Genomic DNA, 21422 nt, shown 5'->3' with positions numbered 1-21422 from the left:
TGTTGAAATGCGAGCAACATTTTGACAATATTACGTAGATGATTCCCTCAAGTTAGGTCAGACGCTATCGCGTGTTTCAGATGTCTTTAGTTGTGCCTGTTCACCAATGTCAAGGCAAACATCAATGTGGCAAGTGATATTTGAAACAGTCCCTGGCATCTCGCTTCACCAAGCCACGTTGGCCAGCCTGGTGAAGTATGGTCAAACAACTCCGCTTTATCGAAACGCACGGGGGTGATGGTGTAGGGGTTAATTCAGCAATGGACTTACAAAGGGCTGTACAGAAGTTTCAATATAACTATTTATATGTTTAAAAAAAAAACAAGTCTAGTTAAATAATACACAAATGCATTGAAATGAATAAATTATACGAGAATCCATCTACGGTACTATATAAATAAGAATCTAATTAGAATCAGATGCGTTCCGTGAGCGGGTCGTGGAATGTTTGTATACATTCGTGAGGGCCAATCAGGGCGCAGCACCGCGTGGTGGCAATGCCACGTGACGACTGCACCAAACACCTCACTGGTGAGTGTGAATCTACAGTACCGTACGTACACTTAATTTTTTATTTGTCAGTTAATTTCAATACTGTACAGTAAAACATCTAATATTACTTTACATATAAATTGTCTTTGTTTACAATACGAATGGTACGTTATGAACGTCTTAATAGTATGAAATGGTAAGTTACGAAGGCTGGGAACGCATCCTCAAAACGCTAACGTTATAAGTTGTTCAGTATACGAAGTTTCGATATACGAACGAAGCTCCGGGAACGCATCTACCTCGTCTCCTCGACAAACCTCAACGTGTCCCAACACGATCCTCACACACCAAGAGATTACGTGTGTGTTCACAGCTACAGCATTAATCACTGCGCATTTTGATAATTATCACTCCATTATTCTTGGTTCTTTCGGTAAAGTCACGTAGAAGGGAAACATTAAAATAATAAAAATATAAAACAATAAAATTATCACGACGTTTCGACTGCAACACAAGCAATCATCATCAGGTGTGAAAATTTGAAAAAAAAATATTGCTGTGGTTTTCACACCTGATGATGATTGCTTGTGTTGCAGTCGAAACGTGATAATTTTATTTTATATTTTTATTATTTTATTGTTTCCCTTCTACGTGACTTTACCGAAAGAACCAAGTATATGAATCCCTGCAGTCACGAAAGCTTTAAATCAAAATGTATCACTCCACTCTTAACTTCATGAACTTTCTCATTGACATGATGGACCAATCACCTAACGTTTACTCAACTACGGCTTGTTGCTCTGGAGTCATTAGCTGTGCCCTTCATATACAGTATATGGCAGTGCGTGTAATAATATGCATTGCTGAAGGGCCCTGGGTAGCACAGAGGTCAGAGTGCTGAGCTGGCACCGCTGAGACCCTAGATTTGGATCTAAAGAGGTGTTCAAGTGTTTAGAGTTGATGGTGTCCTCCTCAGGAATAATTGACTGGTAACACACACACACACAAAACATCACATTCAATTTGGTTCTGAGATTTGAATTGTTTTTATCAGAGCGAGTGAGAAAAGTGCCGAATTATATTGCGTAGACCATAAGTCACTTGAAGGGATGTCAGATGCAGCTCTGTGATATCCGCTTCCACGGACCGTTTTATATCACGGAGGTGTGTAATGCTTTGTTGCCAGAGATCCCAATCGATTCTACTTGCAGGGCCGTTACTTGATCCCTTTAATAGTCAAAGCCGTCCCCAGGGTACAGCGAATCAGGCCGACCGCCCCAGGCCCCGCGCTTTCGGGGGCACCGCGCTTCGACGTCACGGTGGTGTCAAATGTCAAACTTCCACCAGTTTGAAGGCGTTGGGGGGCCCACACAGTGGGGTTTGCCCCGAGCCCCGCACCACCCTATGGACGGTGCTGAAACGAGTAAGTTAGTCTGAGTAAACAAAGCCATCGACACGATTCTGTTCTTGGCAATATGTTCAGGAGCTAAATGCCAATGTCGAGTTCTGCTAGCCATGACGAGATGGCTTCAGGAGAGAGTTCGTGCAGGGTTGCCATTCCCTTGCTATTCCTGCTGATCCTATCAGAATAGCAAAGGATCGCAGACGACAGTGGGTTACCTATACGGCCCTATACGGCCCATGTCTTTAGAGTCTAACTTACGAAGGAGACGCACGCATCGGCATGTTGATGTTGTGATGCGTTTGACGGTCACACGACCGGTGCCTACGAGGAGGAATGTGAAAGCCAGGAGGTTGCTAGGTTGACGTCTCGGATGAAGTGTCCACACGCTCGGCCGGTTTTTATCACAAATTCGCAGAAAACATCCCGGCACGCGGCGCTAGGTGGCGAAAGAGGATTTAAAAAGGCATTGAATGCAACGGAAGAGCGGTCGTGAATATTTTTACAATGGCCAAAAAGACGCACAAATTACGGTCCCGCCGTCCCTTATCTGGGCATAAACAAACACTCCAGGACGAGGTCATCGTGAGATTCGTGGCGACAAAGGGTTTACAACATACTGGGGAACAAGTGAGTGGCGAGCGCAGCCAGCCCCGCAATCCATGGCCTGCTCACGCCCCTGCAAGCCACTAGATGGAGCACTAGAAAGCCCCTTGAGAAGGGAATTTGGCCTACTCTTCCCCCGCTTGCCAGACGTCGTGGAGGGGGTGTGAGTAACCCACGGTTTACCCCACCACACGATGCGACTTTCCGAACCACTGATTTGACTGTGGTGTACACATTCATACTGCTGGGATGGGGGAGTTAAACAACAAAAGCTTGCCCATTACTTTAACTGCCGCGTCGGGAAATCAAACCGAACCAGCGACCTCTGAATTGCAAGTCCAGTGGGTTTGCCAGTACACAATGGAAATAGTAAAGCGTGTACAGTACTACTAATGCAGTATATTTGGTATTTGCAAGGTTAGCACAAAGGTATTGTGTCACAGACGAGCAGATTCTGCCAGTAAGGGGGTTGGGGGGAGATGTTTCGCCGCAAGTGATTTTACCCAGATAAGTGATTTGCGACTACTTTTTCAAATCTGCCAACAATTCCCACCGTCACGCAAGCACACGAAGAAGAAGAAGAAGAAAATGTCACTCCACTGTTTCACGTGCCGTGCCGGGAGATAATAACCGACTAAAACCGGCGCGACCTCTGGAATTGCCAAGTCCAGTGTGCTAACCATTAACAACAACACCACAGCAGCATCCTTGGCATACTGTGCACTAAGGGGTAATCTAAATCGCGTGCAAGAGCCCTCGTGGAAACACATGCCACTGTGGCTATCAGCAGGCAAGGCAAACCCACCCATTAGTCTGCTTGCCGGAAAGGTGTAATTTCAAAGGAAACCTGTTAAGTCTCAGTGAGGTTTTTTTTTATCCACAAGTCTGGCTGTGCTGGGAGGGTTGGTTGGGGAGGCTTGGAGTTGAGTGAGATGAAATCAGCCCCTAATTGCGTCTAATTCCAGGCATTTGTCAAGTTAAAGCGGGCACTTTTCCTTTCCAGCAGTCAAATTACTCGAGCTACACAGCGCAACTTCTATGGAGTCTTTTATTGCTTCGTTTTTATTTTTATGCTCAGTATTTCCTTCCAATTTCTCACTGATTTAATTCTCTCACCTTCCTTCCTCAGCGTCTTCTCTCATTTCCATCTCTGCGTAATTTCTTTGTCTTTTGAAATTACTCGTACAGTTGTGCGAGCGCAACAGGCTTCTTTTAAAAAATATTAAAAACTTTCATAGGCAGCGTAGTCTGGCGCGTAGAGAATACTCTTAGCAATATCAACTCCAAAAAATGTTGTCTTCTTACAAACAAACGTTAAATAAACATTCGCAACAACATTTTCATTACAATACACAGTGGCCAATAAAAGTTAAGCTTCTGAATTAGACACATTTACGTTTTTATTTACAAAACAATGTCGCCATTACATATTCACGTCACAATGTATTAACATCGATGTCGAAATGTCAAGCCACATTTTTCTGAAACGGATGAACTGCAGGCCAAAGTTACGTTTTCAGATTGTACTTTGTATCTTGGTAAACTAACGTTTGGGCCACCCTGTATCAGTACTTGGTTTATAATTTGTTTTTGCATGTGTTTCCGTCTACCAAAGAACAATTTAATAATACGTAACTGTTTTGTAAGTATAATATTGAATTCATAATAAAGGTTTTCATAATAAACCTTTATTATGAATAATATTGGTCGCGAAAGCCTACGTGTTAATAATATTGAATGTTCGATAAAACTAATAATAGTTACACAGTACAAGTTGAATGTTTTGTCTCGTTCCCAGTCACAGATGCTTGCATCAGAACATCGAGGGTTTTTTTTAAAGGGAAACTTAAGATAGCTCCCATATACTTTAGACATGTGTACGCGTACCTTTTAAAGTTCAAACATTCAATTATTAATAAAAACAGGCTGGTACAGATAGTACATGAAGCACACGATATTAAATAACAGCTGCCACTCGCGTCGGAATCGTCACAACCATCTTGATCGAATATGCTTTACACGAGATGCTTCGCCGATTGTACGAGCCACATTTCTGGACGCTCCACGCCGCTTGAGTTGCTGTGTGGCCCTCAGACGCGCTTGCAGCTCCTGCCGCTCGGTGTTCGGCTCTCGGCTTCGCTCCCTGTGGCGCGAGATCTTCTTCGGGAACTGAATCGCCAGCCCGTGCAGCGAAACGTCGGACATCATGCAGAAACAACACGCGGTACAGCTTAAAAACACATTGGAGAGCTAAATGCCTTCATGTTTGACAGTGGATGGGGCAAACCACCTCATGGTAACATACACAGCCACCGGGCGGGTTAGCACCTCGACATGCCTGTGATCTGTTAGAGTCACACATGCCGGCAACAGCTCTTCGCTCGAGCAATGCCTGATGTTGATGGCTCCAAGGACAGCCTCACAGTCGGGTGACCGTCCGCTTTCCTTCGTTGCACTGAAACTGTGGAACCCTGCGCCTGAGCAAAGCAATAAGCTCGCGAGTGTTGATGTCTTCTCTACGAATCTTAACTCACTTTTTTAACACTGGCTTTTCTACACAAAGATTCCTATTTCATTGTGTATTATTATTTTTGTTACTTTTATTTATACTGCATGTTTTTTGTTATTGTTAGATAATTACAATGCAATTTACTGTTATAGATGTTATTGTTTTTGGTTCAAATGTGGATTTCAATATAACAATTCGTTTCACCATATACATCACAGTTGCTGAGCACAAGCCTAAAGGCCAAAATTTCCAGGTATCCAGCAACAACCAGCACTTACGTTGCGATGGATGAGAGATAAGGGTTCATGCTTCGTGAATTGTGCAATGTTCTCAAAACCTGGGGGGAAGAGAGGACGGGGGAGAATCCTTTAGTTCTGTAAAGCTTCCTGAGTCGCCATTGCGTTTCGACACTACAAACACTGCACGTTCATCTTCTCGGTTCTTGCGGTAAAGTCACGTAGAATGTAAATAAAATAATAAAAATAAAACATAGTAAAATAAAAATTATCACGACGTTTCGGCCACAACACAAGTAGCCTTCCTCAGGTGAAGAAACAGAACTGTCGGGAAGACAGCGCTGTTCACTAAAGCGCTGTTCACTAAAGCGCCGTCTTCCTGACAGTTCTGTTTCTTCACCTGAGGAAGGCTACTTGTGTTGTGGCCGAAACGTCGTGAGAATTTTATTATGTTTTATTTTTATTATTTTATTTACATTCTACGTGACTTTACCGAAAGAACCAAGAAGATGAATCCCTGCAGTCACGAAAGCTTTAAATCGAACCTGCACGTTCACATAGCTCTGTTTGTCGATGTCATTAACTCGACCGACTTAATTTCACGCAAATGAGTTTCCTGCGGAGCACAAACAACGATGAAGTGAGAAAGGATCGGCTCAACATATTCTCACCGAACCGAGAGAGGCAACCATCACCGCTGCCATCCACCGTTAACAAAAAAATATCATAATTTTCGTTTCGGTTTTGTTGAAGAGTGGAATATCCTGCAGGAACCGGTGAACAATGAACGAGTTAAGAAGAAAACAAATAAGCAGAGAAGATGTCTCCTTCACGTTTCCGTCTTGCAGCGCAAATATATCAATGTATAATTCTTTCTCTTTGGTTCTTTCGGTAAAGTCACGTACGTATAAAATAAAACAAGTAGAATTCTTACACAACGCATCAGCTGCATGGCTTTCTGGGAGTGTGTCATTTCAGCAGTGTTTCATGACGAACAAAGCTCTGGACCGGTTTCGACATTGCAGGGTGTCATCAGCAGAATCGTGATTATATTTCGAATTAATAAGTAGGTCAGTTTAACCCTTTAAATAAAGATACCACGACTGACTTTTTTTACAGTCAATATTGCTCCACTCCCGGCTTCAAGTCGAGAATTTCGGCCCAGTCTCTCTCGCGAGCGAGCGCATTGCTGGAATCAAGCGTGCTCTTTTTTTGCGCACATGGGGTTTTTTTCTTTCCTTTCCCTCTGTGAATGTCTTTCATCAACGTGACCTGCGAGCTACAGTCCGACTCCTTCCTGTGGCTTAAAGACTTCCTTTCATTGAGGTGGCAAAACATCATATGCACGGACCTTATATGCATGCACGCACCATATGCGTCATGTGTACAGTACACGGTTTTCAGGTCGTTTTATTTCAGTCGAAAAGGCCAAAGGGTCACCGGATGATGGCGTAATACGCCGTTAACTTTGCTCTTTTTGTTTTGTTATTGACGCCGGTCTTTTGTTCCGCAGAAAGGTACATAGTCATTGGCAATCTCACACAATGGGAGATTAAAGCACATATCTTGCTTCAAGGTCTAATAATGGCTTTTGCATCCTCAGATATTTGTTCCGTGTGTAAATTGGCACTCAGCGACAACTTGCTGACCCGCCGGATGAAGGCCTCTCCACACTGTCTCAGTTTGGCCATACTTGCCCACGCTAGTCCGTGTGGATTGATGGAGCAGGAGCCAGGACCAACTCAGATGTCACTCGCAACAGACGCGAGCCGTGGCCGGCTGTCGAACTCGGGTTGCCGTGTTCACCGCACAGCGTGCACGCAACGCTACTCTTCTGCCCCCTACACATGCGGTTACACGCACACGCTTCAACGAAGATAAAGATCACGGAATTCATATTCGCGGTGCCCAATTTAATTGTACCTGGGTCACACTCTTCCCTTAAAAGCCTGCGGACAGTGTGGTGATATGTAACTGAGTCACCTGTGCTGGTGTGCCCTTTGAGACACGTGATCTTCAAACTATTTGAGCAGAACGCCTTTCAGAGACATGCACAAGTGCGGTCTATTATTAAGAGCTTCAGCAGATGCAGTATACCTGTGTATTCTCATTATACATTGGAATTTTAGTCCCCATGCATTCGCAGTGACCAGCGTGGTGAAGTATGGTCAAACAACCCCCACGACCGACAGTGTGGGGGAGGTGTTTGTCCGCAAGTGGATTGACAACAGGTTTTTCGGTATGTACGAACACAAAATTTGTTTTTTCTCCTTATCATCTTGTCAAAAACAAAAGGTCACCATGTAAATATATTTATCAAAAACTCCAGCACCATATTAGTAAAAATGTACATCAGCACAAAAAAAAACCATACAGTGACACTCCGACAAAATGATAACAAGCCATTACAAGTCAAAGTGTTGAAATCCAATGTTTTGCTCATGCACCTTCCCATCACGCGCTTGCAGGATGAGTGGCAGTTGCATATTTTGATGTCTAAAGTAAGAACAATACCTCCTCTTGTTATCCACAACTGGCAAAACACTGCTCTGGGAAGATTAAAAAACGGCTCTCACATTTCTTGCCACATAGGGTTAGAGACCAGAGGTGGCCAAATTCCTGTTCAGACACAAATAGGGTAACTTCTATTTACCCGTGCCTTCGTTTTTTTTTTACAATTGAAACTGTCTTGTACTCTTTCATATTTAAGCACAACCCAGTCTGACCTGTTCTCCTCGCTTTAGTGTTTCACACTTCCACGGGGCAGATAGAGTATCTTAAAAAGGATTCCTCTTCATGAGAATGGCAACTTTGCTTCAGATCAATAGATAACATCTCACAAGTGCCTGCAGACCTGGCATCTGGGGGGATTGTAACGGGAGATAAAGCGATAAAGAATATATATAAAACCACGGTAATTGCAGGGTGTCTGCCATTTGCCAGGTCATAAAAGTTCAACAATTAATTCACCGCCCATTTAAATTCAGACGTACCGTGCCAAAAAAATGTTCACATTAATTACATTTCTTTTTAAACGATGTCTACAAAAATACGAGTTTACAATGTGTCCTCACCTGACTGGACTTTTTTTATTTTACCACATTATAACTATTGGTAACGGCTAAATCAGTTGGCAAATTAGAAGAGTATTTACGAAAAAGAAAATGTTGAAAACGAGCCTACCTGGGCATAATGAGACCTGGCAAGATACTTGCGGTTACCAAAACAGCTGGGCTGCGAAGAGAGCCCATCCTAACGTTCTCTCGCCCCATTAGCCACAGGGTCACAACATTTGCAATGTTAAGGAAAACCTAGCTGGAATGTACCTTGATGGATTTGCAACCCATATCTAAATATCTACACGTCAAGACCCATTTGTCTTTGGGTTCCACGTACAGTGTGGGTTTTTTTTACTGCATCTAAAAAGTCTGACCCTGGAAACTTACCGCAATTCTGCATTGCCTTACACGCCCACAAAAACAAATACTATTGTTGAAAGAAGAAATACATTCCGTGAAGGAAAAGCTCTCAATTCTTAATGCTGCCATCCTGAATTTGTGTGGCTGAGAATTGTTGAGCACGTTCAGTAGTATACCGTTGAGCTGTTAGCGCCACTTTAATATGAACCTGGGTGGCCTGAGTTTAATTCCCAGCCGTGATTTTTATCAGTTGGAGAGTGACATCTTAACCGGTCTTAGGGACCAACCCTTCATCAACCCGCATTGACCAGTGTGGTGAAGTATAGTCAAACAACGTCCATGATGACACTGTGTGGGGGAGGCCTTCCTCTAGCAGTGGCTTTAACAATTACTGAAAATTGTTATTATAGTGCACATTACAGCTTATGTGGCAACTAATTTAAGAGGCCTTCATCTAGCAGTGGATTGAGCTTTGCTGATGATGCTAATAATGATGACAAAGGAACGTATACATGTTTTGCATTACTTTGACTCGGATGGGTTTGTTGGAAACTCCTATGGATAGAATGTTATATGGGTTGTGCAGGCATCTTAATTCTGTGGCCAATACAGGAGTTAATTGCAAACTAACAGCTGACCCCAGAGCCTGACCCTGACCCAAATGGGTCTCTGAAATTAGTGGCTGTTTTCCCCCGTTTAACCTTTGACTCATATTTAACCCCCTTGACTCCCTCTCCACCCCTATCAGGCAGGGAGTGATGCATTGCCAATCGGATTAAGGGTTTTCACCTGCAACCGCATTTTTAAACGCATTTTTTTTAATCGTGCGGAAAACACTGTTGCATCACTAACTGCAGTTGTGGTGGGGGGGAAAAAAACATTTTGAGACGAGATATGAATGGGACTGCTACAACTACAGACTGTTGTGGTTATCCTGACGCCCCCATCTTTTTAAGTACAGAATAATGTAATAATAAATACATCCCTTTGACGACCCACTGCTGGAAGAAGGCCTCTCCACCACGCCGTCTCGGACATGGAGGCTGTTGGACCATACTTCCCCCACAGGAGACACCGTGGGTTCATGAAGGTGGTCGTGGACTGGCTCAGTTATCACCCCGCCACTGATCTTAGACGTGGCTGGGAATGGAACTCAGGTTGGGCTCATCAAGCATCCGTAGAAACCATCTGCCATCGCTAGATACTAATGTTGTAAAAAGGTAGAAGCTACATTCGCAATTTATGTCACGAAAAAAAAGTAGAGGTATTTTTGTTCATATGCCTTCAAAACTTCTTGGGTTAGCACCTCCACACTGTTGAGCATTTTAAAGGCTGACGGACAGCATTTGGTTAATAAGTGAAGGTCAGCACAGTCTCTAGCAGTTCGTGCTCTTGTGAAATTTGAGTTTTAGGCATTTTTTCCACCCAGACAAGATGCAAGAAACCCCACTTAGCACCCTCCGTCAGTCTTTTATCGGACAGCTTTTTCCTTGCAGGCCATTAAGATCGCAAGTGATATGTCAGTACCATTACTGGGAAAAATCACCGAAATGGCCAAACACAAGCATTTGGCTGTAGCCCCCACCACAAACCCCTCCCCACTCCCACCCCCCAGCTCCTGAAGCAGACCTTCATGCCCCTTTCACAGGCTTACGTTAGGTATGCGGTCCCCAGTTACCACACAGTCGTTCCACACAGGCCCACGCTGTTCGTGGCTAAAAACGTTCAAAATTCCCTATTTGGTAATCATGCAGCTGGGAATCGCAACGTTAAACTTACATAACAGAAAAGCATCGCCCTCAGCAAAACAATTAAGCACTCCGTCTCTTCTTCACATTTTACGTGAAATCAGCTGGTGTGTCGGGGTGCCGGTGGATTATTACATCGCAGCGTTGTGAGGGATGGTGGCAATTTTGAGAGGCCTTTGTCCAGCAGTAGACTGACCATAGCTGATGTATTTACTTCTCTCGCACAAAATGTCGCCAACCGTGGTCATCGGAGGTGTGGGAGAAGGACAAACTTAACACAAAAAGCAGTTCTAAAGAAATTCGTTTTTCACCTATACGTTTAAAAGTGCATAGCTCCAGTGGCTTCCTCATGTCTGACGGAAGATCGTTCCAGACGGCCGCAGAAGCGCATATGAAAGCGCGATACAATGACCGTCTTTGTTCGATGGCCAGCCAAAAGCCGCTGAGAGATTGGCCCGAGTCCGCGTGAATAGTGTATGAAGTGAGCTAAATTAGTTTAGTACTAATATCTAGGGTTTGGTAATGTGTCACTGTTGGTAGGGCAGTGACTCACAACGTATTGTCTCTGCTGCAGAGCCAAGACTTGCATCACCCCACATTGTATCACGTGAATTGAGACACTCCCAAGCACACCGCTCTTAGCCTCGACGCAAGATTCACAAATAACCCAGGAACATCGAACTATGTACCGTCCGAGTGTACGTATGTTGAACTTCTTTCGCACCGTACATAGCCAACCGTGCTAATTGGAGGTGCGGGGGAAGGACAACAATCTACACACAACAAGCAGTTACAAAGAGAGGCCAGTGTGAGCGAGATCGGTGGCAGATGCCTCCACCTTTTGTCACCACCATCATCATTAGCCTTGATCAATTCACAGCTGGATGAAAGCCTCCTCACCGAGCTGCGACCTTCGCCATTAGCTTCAAAGAGTTTTTTTTTATTTTAGCGAGAGAGACTGCAGCGTTCAGAAAACACGTAAATGCAGAGATCGCAGGTGTAACACACGGATAGGTTTTTTTATATCCCCAACAGCGCCCCTCACATGAGATCTGACAAATTATTCTTAAGATTACATTAAAAAGACAACTAAAGACGCACACAACAGAGCAACAACAAAAAGGTCTTCAAAGAAACCAAAAAGGTCCTTTAAGCAATGACTTGCCGGTAGAAAAATCTTTGGCAAAAACATTTAGCAACAAAAACCCGCTGGGCTGGTGTGTGAGAAGCATCGGCGCTGAGTCGCTGAATTGCAGAAACCACGAAAATAAATCCGCAGCAAGCGCAGCAGCTGGTCAGGATAGGCTCACACACACACACAAGTCGTTCTTCAGCTGTCAGCGGCTCACGACGTGACTTTTTATCTGGCCAAGGTGTGCGCAGGGATGGGCTGCCAGGGCTTTGATTGGAGGACAGCGCTTTTGGAAGCATTTGCCTGACCTGCTGGCCTTTTCTTCTGTCTGAACGCCCACAAGAATGTGTCTGGCCCTAAGATGAGAAACATCCGTGCCAACTTTACATTGTTTTTCCACATTTCAATTTGTTATACTGTACAGCCAATACGATGAAGATGGAGACAACCAACTCGCACAGTATTCAGGAAAGACAGCACTTCAAACGCTTCAAAACATAAACCGATCATTCATGATTAAAAATGTGTATGCATTTATCTCACACACTTAATTTAGATGCACAGTCCGGTACTGTGGAAATACTGTGTATTCGACGCAAACTGATACGTTCAAATTCACGGCTCTTAATTTATTTCTTGCACACTGGCCACGTTATATGGGCTGCTTTCGGCGTTTGAACCACGATAAATCTAAAGCGGCAAGTTAGTAGCCAGCGCAAATTAAGTCTGAGGTGGTGAGCCCTAGAAAGCACGTAAATTTCCGGCAAGCCGAAATCAGCTTAAACTCAAACATCCTGGCAATTTCTCTGGTTACTCTTAAACGCCCCCCCCCCACCCCATTTGTTAATGAGGCCATTGTCCCGTTGTCTGCACTGACCCCGGCAGGAAACACTGCCAGCGGTGTTGGAGGTCCACAGCGGCGGCGGTGGTGGTGGTTAGGGCCCCCATCGCTCCCCCCCCCCCACCCCAATCACCACCCCCCCACTCGTGAGCAGCCACCAGAGGGAGCAGGCCCTGTCCATTCTGATTTAAGCTGACAGCACAGCTGGAGGCGCGCGCCAGCGAGGCTTGCGAGCGTCACGTTGGCTTCTCACATTTCGGCCTCCGAAGAGTTTTGAGGCCCTCGCTTGGTGCAGGAAGTGCACGTGTCGTCGTTTTCTCACGTGTGGCGGTCAACACTCAGCGACGTGTTACCCCCCAACCTCCCCCAAAAAATACTTGTTTTATTATTATTGTTTGTTTGTTTGTTTTTCCCAGATGGTTGTAGAGTCAATAGCCAGATGCCAATTAAGAAGATGCGTGTAAAAGAGTTTGGTTTTCGTTCTTATTATGATGGTGAAATTTTGACAGGAAAGGTAAAACAAAAATTAGTTCTGCACTGAAAAATTAGCATCCCAAATTTGGTCGTGCGACAGAGAGAAACAGTCACCGCGTTCGCCGGCTTATAAGACGCTCTGGACAGTATGATGCACCCCCGCCTCACACAAACTTGTGCCCGGTGTCAATTAAGTTATCCAAACCTCGTCTCCCACACACACACACACAAGGCCACCGGATTATAAGACGCACCTCCAACTTGCTTTAAAATACCTGAAGGAAAGTGCATCTTCTAAATCCAGCACTTAACGGTACTTCGGAGTATAAAACGGATATCTTTTGCAACTAATTTGTATTTGCTTTTAAAACTACGCCATGTCAATACAAATGGTGCTAAAGAAAACAATAAAAAAACATTTACTCTAAAAAAAAACAATTGCACTGTAGAAAGTCTAAACTTCCTTTCTACAAAACTTGGCCCAGGTCCCTCAAGCCAGGCCTCAATCCCGTGGCACCACCACCCAACACAGCGGCAGCCATGAGCACTTCGTGCCAACAGATGTGTCGGCTGAAGTGTGCGGGGTTTTTTCCTCCGGTTGCGCTTGCTTGGTCTTATTTTTTCGTACTTTTTCTTTTTTAAATCTAGACTTGTTTTTTTGGCCTGGGACAGGATATTTAGGACGGCCCAAATTGGGAACGCCCTCTCATTAACACAGCTCTGCCATCCGGCCTGGAAGTGGACTCGTGCCTGGTTTCCTACCCAACTTCTACTCCCCCTCCTCCCCCCATGCTGAGACTCCCTCCACCACCAACAGCAAACTTGTCAACCTCACCAGATTCTTCTCGTCCTCATAACTAATCTTCATATTACAAATATACCTTCTTGAGGCTTTTTTTAAGGCCATGCTTGCCAAAATTGCTATGGATGCAATAACTAAGCTCTGTTATGCCTGAGGCTGTATATACGGTTAATTTACATGAACGTCTGTGACACGATTAATTAACTTGTTGATTTGTATTCAATCACGAATTATTGTTTATCCTGTTTGCAGTAACTTTTGTTGGAGGTTTCATGTAACTTTTGATTTTGCTCTCAATTGCACATTCCCTCCAACCTAAAATGTCCTGTAACTGGCCCCATGGTAGCGAGATGTTAACTACCTCGCCTAGTTCGTGGGTTCGATCCCGAGCCTGACGCCTGTATATTTGCAGTTTTTCCCTCCACATTTAGAAACTTGCGTTTCGAGTATTTTTCTGCCTTCGTTTACTCCCAACGGTTTTGGGCTGTGGTGGTTCTTGGAAGATAGCTGCTTAACTCAACAGACTTCACTATCTGCAATAAAGTTTGAGTCGTATTTGTGGTAGACTGCTGCTTTACTTATTTAATTAATAAATAAACCCTTTTTCTGCACACTGAATTTCAGAATAAAATTTGTGTCAGAAACCGATGAGTTCTCCGATGTATATTGGGGTTATGCCACGTGTTGTTTGGCGTCATGTCCGACGTTTCACTCCATGTGCCTGGGAGCTTTTTCAGAGCCTGAATGAAGCAGCTAACCTCTCGATATGAAGTTGCTGTCTGCCACTGGTTGGACATCACTCTGAAAACCACACGGTACAACCCGTAAACACGAGAGAGAGAGAGAGTTGTACAGCACAACCGCAAAACATACACAGTCAAAAATATATAGTACACCAAAAAATGTGCAAAGCGTTTCATTAGCTTACAAAAATCAGTGCAGAGTTCTTAAATCTGTAGGCTTGGCGAGTGTGCCACCAATCAGCACTGCTTTCAAACTCAACGCTTGCCGTATCCTCCGTATTGTACTCCACTCCGGAAAGTCAAAAGCACCCGAAACTAAGTGCCTGGTGTCAATGAATGAATAACGTCTGGTGGCATACCAACACACCCAAGCTTGCAAATACGGGGGGGGGGGGGGGGGGTGATTGCGGGGGGGAGTGCATCCTTTAATCGTGAGAATACCGTGCTGCGTGCAAAGTCTGTGTTGTGACCGTGGGAGCAATTCTACTTCGAGCCTGTCACCACATGTTCGAACCCCAATAATCCAATAATGACAACGTAATAATTACGAAACGTGCAGCATTTAACCTTGCCGTTTCATATGCGCATGACATTCCAACCATATGATTTAAATATTATATGACTGGCACATTTGAAAAAGAAAACCTCTCATTTCTACTGCCCTGTGTGTGTGTGTGTGTGCCAGCCCTCCAGGACGGGGTGCTGCTACACCAGCAGGAATCTGCGTCGTATGCACAGGGGTGTGGTGCATCGTGGCAAATCATCAGAACCTTGTCTAGATCTATTTTTGCAAATTAATTCCGATTGTTGCTATCGGCGTGATGTCATGAGGCCAAAGTCTACGCGGAACCAGTCCGAGGGAGCGGACTGCCAAAGGAGATCTTACAGAGGCAATTTGTCCGAGACCCTTGCAAGTGACCTGGTATCCACACTCTGAGGGAGTTGCACTTATTCACACGTCCTGCTACAGAGAAATGTGGAGGTCGCGTGGCAATCGAAGTGATACAGTATTTAAATTTGAGAGCAGAAGTTTTGTAAAATTATTTTAATTTACTTCATGTTGTTGAAAAAAAGTGCAGTCATTGCTGGTTGGGCTCAGAGATGAACTCGCTAGACTCGAATCGCCAGTTGAGTGAAGGTGGCTCTTCCTTCTTCGGAACTTCCTCGCAGTTGAAGATGATTAATTATCATACATCGTTGTGATCCGTAGATGGCCGGTGGTCGGGACTAATGACAGAGTGGCAGTGTAGGAAATTAACCTCAAAGGGGCATGCAGCTGCCTACATGGATTATTGCATCGTTCGTCCCGTTAAATGTCAGTGGCTGGGGATGGCCTTCATCCAGCAGTTAATAGATCATGGCTGATGATGATGAATTTCTGTCATCCTAAGGTTGTTACAGAAAGGCGTTGGTGAACGCAGAAAACAATGTATCTATGATTTATTTCATGACCGCAAGACCCGGTCAAGTTGACACCTTCGGCGTTACGGTTTCCCCACGTGACCAGTAAGGTGACAATTGGCACGCAGCGCACGATGCACTGAAAAAGAAACAACAGATGTGGCACGAAGAAAATAGATGCGCATATGTATAAGCTCGCGTACAAGACACAGAACACCGATTGAAAGCAATCCTATAACGAAGGGAAAATGCTGCATCTGCTAATTTTGCGCCAAGCTCAGGGATAAATTGCGACTCGTGAAACTCCCTCTTCGTGCAACATTGGCCCTGGGCAGCTCGGCTTGTGGCGGAGTAAAACTATTTGAATGTTCTCTGGAAACACCGCTCGCCGCGCGCCAACGAGTTTAGGATTCGGCTCTCAAGCGCGCGTCAAGACGAATCGAGGGCGCTGCATTGTGCTCTTGGATTCAAAGGACGGGGCTTTTGCCTTTGATTTCCAACAGCTGCGGGGAAAATTGTGCCGATTGTGCACCTAACTGACAGGGAATCTGGTGCGGCAGAGTTGTACAGAGTTACGAGCGTTTCATCGAAGGCGGGGTAGGCGGGGAAATAAGCTTGATTTGCTGACCATTTGTTGTCATTAGGCTTTGCAGCAGCCCTTTCGTAAGCGTTCACAGATGATGCACATTAGCGAGTTGCACATCAGAGATTAAACAAGTGGAATAACTCGAAGGTGTGCCAATCCACGTGGGGAGAAATGAACGCGGCTTGGCGGACAGAAAATTAGCAAAGCATAGGTAAGAGAGGATCACACGTGGCCAAGATGACAAGCCAGGCCCATGATTTGTCAATTACGAAACATACGCATGAGATGTGCGATGTCAATCTGCAATATATTTTTGAGATTTATTACGAGTAGGGGGAAAGAAATAAATGCATATATAATCATATTATAATCATATTATAATCATATAATAATATTATTGCATTTTAAAAAATTACTATGGGTATATTTAAAATAGCCAGCACGGGTTCTTTAAGTAGATGTTAAAATTAGCTCTTTTGCCTTTTCACATTCAAAGAATTCTGAAAGGCAGCCACAAAGGAAGGCAGTGCATGCATACCAATGCTGATGGAATTACTCAAGTAGCTATTATGAAAAGCTTATTTCATAACTCTAAACGCTCAGCATGACAAACCGAGGACATTAAAAGTTGCAGTGAACCCAAACGTCGTGGTATATTCATTCGCACATTTAAAATATGTTGCATTGAAAGTGTCTTCAACAATAGTTAACCCGTTTTTTTTTATTCTTGAATAGTCCCGTGATAATAAATCACCGTCACGTGAGACACGCTTGTCTCATTGGGCTGTTTCCCGGATTAAAACGGGGCTGCCTGTCCTGGCGACCTTCACTCGTGGAGGTGGTTATGTGTTAGTCGGTCAGATCATCGCTTTCAATATCGATTCACCCAAACTAATTACCACGCACCTGGCCTCCGCGCCACGTGGACTGAATATAATTTAGGCAAATCCGAAAGGACATGGAAGAAAAAAATATCACCACTGGCTAAAACTTTAAATGTGCGGTGAAAAAAAATCCATCCTATACAGTACTCATTGACTGTAGCGTATAACCTCAAGCAATTCTGCCTCGTCCAAGCTTGTGGTTACACCTGCGATACAGCCACACAAAGCCCCCATTCATGTCCCCAGGTTCGCACACACAACACTGGCAGGTGGCTTTTCCGAAAAGTGTCACCACACTTAACTTGTGACAAACACGAATTTTCCTACCCTGCCTGGCCCCCACCTCTCCTCTGCACCTCATGCCCCCCCCCACCCACCCCATTCCCCTCTCACCTCGGCCGTCCACCAACCCAATTGTTCCCCCCCCCACCGCGCCATTGGTACCGTAGCTGTTCCCAATTAATGGCAATTTTGCTAAATTGTGCCAGCAATTGTTTTCTGGCCAAACGTGACCATCTGCAGAAACCCGAAGCTAGGCCACGTGTGAAAATACAAACCCCTGTGTAAGTCGCGTTTTCTTTAATTAGCAACAGCAAGAGAGGAAAGAAGGGAAGACACAGTTGCAAAGACAAACAGAAGCGATCGGCGAAGTCCCGACGATTGTCATGCGTCGAGAGTCCGCTCCTGCGTCAAGTGTTGCTTTGTCGGGACGCGAGGCAGCTATTTCATTTTAATCATCCCACACTTGTACGCGCTGCTTAATGTTCAATTCTATGCCCTACAAGTGGGTTATTCATAGGTGCCCCCCGGAGGGAGGACAGGAACACATTTGCCCATGGGTTCCAGATCCATTACAACTTTACAGGCTAGACTCTACGTCACAAGACGAACTGCGCTCCAACACATACACAGCAGGTACACCATCACACACAACAGGTACACCATCACACAACAGGTATACCATCACACACAACAGGTACACCATCACACAACAGGTATACCATCACACACAACAGGTACACCATCACACACAGCAGGTACACCATCACACATAGCAGGTATACCATCACACACAGCAGATATACCATCACACATAGCAGGTATACCATCACACAACAGGTATACCATCACACAACAGGTATACCATCACACAACAGGTATACCATCACACACAGCAGGTATACCATCACACACAGCAGGTACACCATCACACATAGCAGGTATACCATCACACACAGCAGGTATACCATCACACATAGCAGGTATACCATCACACAACAGGTATACCATCACACAACAGGTATACCATCACACATAGCAGGCACACCATCACACACAGCAGGTACACCATCACACACAGCAGGTATACCATCACACAACAGGTATACCATCACACACAACAGGTATACCATCACACAACAGGTATACCATCACACACAACAGGTACACCCTCACACATAGCAGGTATACCATCACACAACAGGTATACCATCACACACAGCAGGTATACCATCACACACAGCAGGTACACCATCACACACAGCAGGTACACCATCACACATAGCAGGTACACCATCACAAAACAGGTACACCATCACACACAGCAGGTATACCATCACACATAGCAGGTACACCATCACACAACAGGTATACCATCACACACAACAGGTACACCATCACACACAGCAGGTATACCATCATACATAGCAGGTATACCATTACACATAGCAGGTATACCATCACACAGCAGGTATACCATCACACACAACAGGTATACCATCACACATAGCAGGTATACCATCACACATAGCAGGTACACCATCACACACAGCAGGTACACCATCACACATAACAGGTACACCATCACACAACAGGTATACCATCACACACAACAGGTACACCATCACACACAGCAGGTACACCATCACACAACAGGTATACCATCACACACAGCAGGTATACCATCACACAACAGGTACACCATCACACAACAGGTATACCATCACACAACAGGTATACCATCACACACAGCAGGTACACCATCACACACAGCAGGTACACCATCACACACAGCAGGTATACCATCACACACAGCAGGTACACCATCACACACAACAGGTATACCATCACACAACAGGTACACCATCACACACAGCAGGTATACCATCACACACAGCAGGTACACCATCACACACAGCAGGTATACCATCACACACAGCAGGTACACCATCACACATAACAGGTATACCATCACACATAGCAGGTATACCATCACACAGCAGGTATACCATCACACACAACAGGTACACCATCACACAACAGGTATACCATCACACACAACAGGTACACCATCACACACAACAGGTACACCATCACACACAGCAGGTACACCATCACACATAACAGGTATACCATCACACATAGCAGGTATACCATCACACATAGCAGGTACACCATCACACACAGCAGGTACACCATCACACATAACAGGTACACCATCACACACAACAGGTATACCATCACACACAGCAGGTATACCATCACACACAGCAGGTACACCATCACACACAACAGGTACACTATCACACACAGCAGGTATACCATCACACACAGCAGGTACACCATCACACACAACAGGTACACCATCACACACAACAGGTACACCATCACACACAGCAGGTATACCATCACACACAACAGGTACACCATCACACACAACAGGTATACCATCACACACAACAGGTATACCATCACACACAACAGGTACACCATCACACACAGCAGGTACACCATCACACATAACAGGTACACCATCACACACAACAGGTATACCATCACACATAGCAGGTATACCATCACACATAGCAGGTACACCATCACACACAACAGGTACACCATCACACACAACAGGTATACCATCACACACAGCAGGTATACCATCACACATAGCAGGTATACCATCACACACAGCAGGTATACCATCACACAAAACAGGTGTACCATCACACAGCAGGTATACCATCACACAACAGGTATACCATCACACACAACAGGTATATCATCACACAACAGGTATACCATCACACAACAGGTACACCATCACACACAGCAGGTACACCATCACACACAGCAGGTACACCATCACACACAACAGGTACACCATCACACATAGCAGGTATACCATCACACAACAGGTATACCATCACACAACAGGTTTACCATCACACACAGCAGGTACACCATCACACACAGCAGGTACACCATCACACACAACAGGTACACCATCACACACAGCAGGTACACCATCACACATAACAGGTACACCATCACACAACAGGTACACCATCACACACAGCAGGTACACCATCACACACAGCAGGTACACCATCACACAACAGGTACACCATCACACAACAGGTACACCATCACACACAACAGGTACACCATCACACAACAGGTACACCATCACACACAGCAGGTACACCATCACACACAGCAGGTACACCATCACTCAACAGGTACACCATCACACACAGCAGGTACACCATCACACAGCAGGTACACCACCACACATAGCAGGTACACCATCACACACAACAGGTACACCATCACACAACAGGTACACCATCACACACAACAGGTACACCATCACACATAGCAGGTACACCATCACACACAACAGGTATACCATCACACAACAGGTACACCATCACACACAGCAGGTACACCATCACATACAGCAGGTACACCATCACACACAGCAGGTACACCATCACACACAACAGGTATACCATCACACATAGCAGGTACACCATCACACAGCAGGTACACCATCACACAACAGGTACACCATCACACACAACAGGTACACCATCACACATAGCAGGTACACCATCACTCACAACAGGTACACCATCACACAACAGGTATACCATCACACATAGCAGGTATACCATCAGACATAGCAGGTACACCATCACACAACAGGTATACCATCACACACAGCAGGTACACCATCACACAACAGGTACACCATCACACAACAGGTATACCATCACACAACAGGTACACCATCACACACAACAGGTACACCATCACACACAACAGGTACACCATCACACACAACAGGTACACCATCACACACAGC

The sequence above is a fragment of the Petromyzon marinus genome, chromosome 25 (assembly GCF_048934315.1).
Source record: "Petromyzon marinus isolate PM22_M1 ecotype Great Lakes invasive population chromosome 25, UKy_Petmar_22M1.pri1.0, whole genome shotgun sequence".
NCBI classification, from domain to species: domain Eukaryota; kingdom Metazoa; phylum Chordata; class Hyperoartia; order Petromyzontiformes; family Petromyzontidae; genus Petromyzon; species Petromyzon marinus.
This window is presented reverse-complemented; position numbering follows the sequence as displayed.